At 38.2% G+C, this 4,226-nt stretch overlaps 1 non-coding gene across 1 annotated transcript; it reads right to left on the reverse strand.

Moving 5' to 3' along the window:
* Window positions 1–1,607: 1,607 nt before the first annotated feature.
* Window positions 1,608–1,714, reverse strand: LOC127116102 (small nucleolar RNA R71). Its single transcript, XR_007801085.1, has one exon. It is a non-coding gene; the product is annotated as a small nucleolar RNA R71 (small nucleolar RNA).
* Window positions 1,715–4,226: the final 2,512 nt, after the last annotated feature.

A 4,226-nucleotide genomic window follows, 5' to 3' on the forward strand; every position in this document is an offset into this window, starting at 1 on the left:
GCTATTTAATTATTCAGGTTCTATATTTATTTGTTGAATTTATATATGCTTGTTTTTACTATTAATTTATACTGTTTGCCTGCGATGAGTCTGTTTATGCATGATATTTATTTAAGTCTGTTTAGCATGTCTGGCTAATTTATTTAGGTATCGGTATGTAAAGTAAGCGGAATGGAGGAATCAAAACTAAGTTGGTTTATCTAAAGTTTAAAATTAAAATCACTCTTTTTACGGTCTCAATTTACAGGTTTAATAACAAAGTTTTTGTACGAAAGTAAAAGACATAAAGAAGTTAAAATCAATAGAGCGAGAGTTTGAGGTTTTGACTGGACAGTGTAAATTGGACATTAATTCTAGATCAGGGCGAGAGCAATTTTTAGAGTTAATTAAATTCTAACCTTTTTCAAAAAGTATTTTTAAAGATTGAATGTGAGGGCGAGAGTTAAGCATTTGAACTTAATTATATAACCTAAGTCAACAGAGCGAGAGTTTGAGATAAGGGTGTTTAAACGATTAGTGTTTTCTTAAAAAGAGTTTCTACGGATTCTATTGTTTTCAAAAAGTGGTTTTTGACTTAACTATAAGTGACAACTACGTTAATATAAAATCATAGTTTATTCAACAGAGCGAGAGTTTGAGATAAAACTTTTAACCAATAGCGTCAACTGAAAAGATTTATTTTTAAAACCAAGAAACCAACAAAGAATTGATTCCCTAATTACGACGAACTACATACCGATATCCGCTTTATTGATATTTAATCTAGATTTTAGTTTAGTTTTAACTTTTCCCCCAAACAATCAAAATATCATCTGCCTTAGCTTTACGAAGTAACCTTAGATAACGGTATATCGATTCATAAGTCTCTGTGGGATCGATATCTTTTAAAACTACGTGATAGAACTATGCACTTGCAGTTTTACCCCAAATTCGACTCATAAAGTCGAGCGATCAAGTTTTTGGCGCCGTTGTCGGGGACTTTTATTTAGTCGATATCGTAACTCTCCTGTTACGCTGTAGAGACTAAGGCTTTTCTTTTTTTTCTTTTCTTTCTTTCGTTGATTTGTATGCCACGCACTCGCTCACAAGGCGAACCGCTCTACTTACGAATCAACGATATCGAACTATATCTCCGAGTCTTACGATGAATTCGGGAATATCGTGCTGCAAACAATCTCCCTCCTGTAGAACTTCCTGATTTCAAAAATATTTTCCCTTCGATACCCGAGATGGCAGAACCAGCTCGTGCTCTTAGAGATTACGCCGCTCCATCGCAAGATGAACCGCATTCAAGTATTGCTCCACCCGCAATCGAAGCAAACAACTTTGAACTTAAACCTTCACTGTTGCAGGCAGTGCAACAGAACCAATTCTTTGGGAATCCTACCGAGGATCCTAACCTTCATTTATCCGTATTTGTCCAATACGCTGATACTGTTAAAGCTAATGGTGTCACTTCAGAGGCAATTCGACTTCGTCTTTTTCCTTTCTCACTAAGAGATAGCGCTAGAAGATGGCTTCAATCTCTTCCTTCCAACTCAGTCACCACATGGAACGAGTTGAAGAAAGTTTTTCTTGCTCGATATTTTCCGCCAAGCAAAACAGCTATGTTAAGAGCCCAAATAAATGGATTTAAACAGAAAGATAACGAGTCTCTTTTCGAAGCATGGGAAAGATACAAAGACATGATGAGACTTTGTCCACACCATGGTTTAGAAGATTGGTTAGTAATCCATACATTCTATAATGATCTCCTGTACAACACGAGGTTGACAATAGATGTCGCCGCAGGTGGTGCGCTAATGAACAAACCTTATGCTGACGCTTACCAACTTATCGAAAGCATGGCTCAAAACCACTATCAGTGGGGAACCGAACGAACAATGGTGGAAAAACCTCAAACGAAAACTGGCATGTACGAGATAAGTAACCTTGATCATGTTAATGCAAAAGTGGATGCTCTGGTCCAGAAAATTGAAAGTTTAAATGTATCACCTCCAGCCACAGTAGTTGCCATAACTCAGAATTGCGAAGTCTGTGGAATCCAAGGTCACACTCCTGCAGATTGTCAACTCCTAACAGGAATCCAAGCGGAGCAAGTAAACTATGCTCAAGGAAGCCCCTATTCGCATACCTATAACTCAAATTGGAAGAATCATCCAAATTTTTCATATAAAAGTAATAATGCTCTATACGCACCTGGACAATCTCCAAATCAAGCCCCAGCTATTCCTCCGGGATATCAGAAGCCGACCCCATCTACATCTAACAATAACGCCCCTAGGAAATCCAACTTGGAAATCATGATGGAAAACTTTATAGCTTCTCAACAGGAAACCAATAAAGATTTCTTAAACCAGAATGTACACACTGGCGAACAAATCAAACAACTAGCAAGTAAAGTAGATGCCCTGGCTACTCATAACAAAATGCTGGAAACGCAAATATCACAAGTAGCTCAACAACAAGCGCCTACTGCTGCCCCAACTGGTACGTTTCCTGGCCAACCCCAACCTAACCCAAGAAGCCACGCTCATGCAATTATACTGAGAAGTGGAACGGAAGTGGAAGGACCGTCTGACCCAAGGATAGAAAACCAAAACTCTGAAAGGTCAACTGAGGAGAGTGAACCTAAGGAAAAGGCAGAGAGTAATAAGGAAACCGTAGAAAAGAAGGAACCTTATGTACCTCCACCACCTTATAAACCACCTATCCCTTACCCTCAAAGGCTTGTTAAAACCAAAGATGCGGGCCAATTTAAAAAATTTGTCGACCTACTAAAACAATTAAACGTCACTATTCCATTTACAGAAGCTATTACGCAGATGCCCTCATATGCCAAGTTTTTAAAAGAAATTCTTTCTAATAAAAGGAAACTTGAAGATAGCGAAACCGTTACACTTACTGCTGAATGTAGTGCTATAATACAGAATATGCCTCCTAAACTTAAAGACCCAGGTAGTTTCTCTATACCCTGTCACATAGGAAAATTTGTCATTGACAAAGCCTTATGCGATTTAGGAGCCGATATTAGTGTTATGCCTTTATCCATATGCAAGAGACTTGAAATGGGAGAATTAAGACCAACTAAAATGTCTGTGCAACTAGCAGATCGTTCCGTAAAATATCCTGTAGGAATTCTTGAAAACGTTCCAGTGCGCATAGGTCAATTCTACATTCCAACTGATTTTATAATTATGGATATTAGAGAAGATGAAGTTACACCCATTATACTGGGAAGACCGTTCTTAGCAACCGCCGGTGCAATCATAGACGTAAAACGAGGACGACTCACTTTCGAAGTAGGAGAAGAGAAAATTGAGTTCATTCTTTCCCAATTTTTGAAAGCACCTTCAATAGAAGATACATGTTACTTCATGGATATCATCGATGAATGCATAAAAGAAACAGAGTTAGAAAAAGACAAATCATCTGACTACCTTGTAGAAGACAAACTTAACCAATGTTTAGCAATAATACCGGACCCTACACAATGCCTTAAGAAACCAACCTTAGACCTGAAAACACTTCCCAAGAATCTGAGATATGAATTCCTAGACTTAGAGCTTGAACGACCAGTGATAGTTAATGCTGACCTAGGAAGACTCGAAACAGAAAAACTCCTGCATATCTTAAGAAAATATCCAACCGCACTAGGTTACAACATCACCGATCTTAAAGGAATAAGTCCTTCTATTTGTATGCACCGCATCATGCTAGAAGAAGACTGTAAAACTTCTAGGGAACACCAGAGAAGACTAAACCCGATCCTGAGTGAGGTAGTGAAGAAGGAAATAACCAAGTTATTATAGGCAGGTATCATATATCCTATATCTGATAGCAAATGGGTTAGTCCTGTACACGTAGTACCAAAGAAAGGAGGTATAACAGTCATTGAAAATGAAAAAGGAGAAACTATAACCAAACGAATGGAATCGGGATGGAGAATGTGCATTGACTATAGGAAACTAAACAAAGCAACCCGAAAAGATCATTTCCCTTTATCATTCATTGACCAGATGTTAGAACGATTAGCAAAACATTCACATTTCTGCTATCTAGACGGTTACTCAGGTTTCTTTCAAATACCAATTCACCCTGATGACCAAGAAAAGACAACGTTCACGTGCCCTTTTGGTACCTTCGCTTATAGACGAATGCCGTTTGGCTTGTGTAATGCTCCTGCAACTTTCCAAAGATGCATGATGGCAATATTCGCCGATTTC

Source organism: Lathyrus oleraceus, chromosome 1, assembly GCF_024323335.1.
Source record: "Lathyrus oleraceus cultivar Zhongwan6 chromosome 1, CAAS_Psat_ZW6_1.0, whole genome shotgun sequence".
Taxonomy (NCBI): domain Eukaryota; kingdom Viridiplantae; phylum Streptophyta; class Magnoliopsida; order Fabales; family Fabaceae; genus Lathyrus; species Lathyrus oleraceus.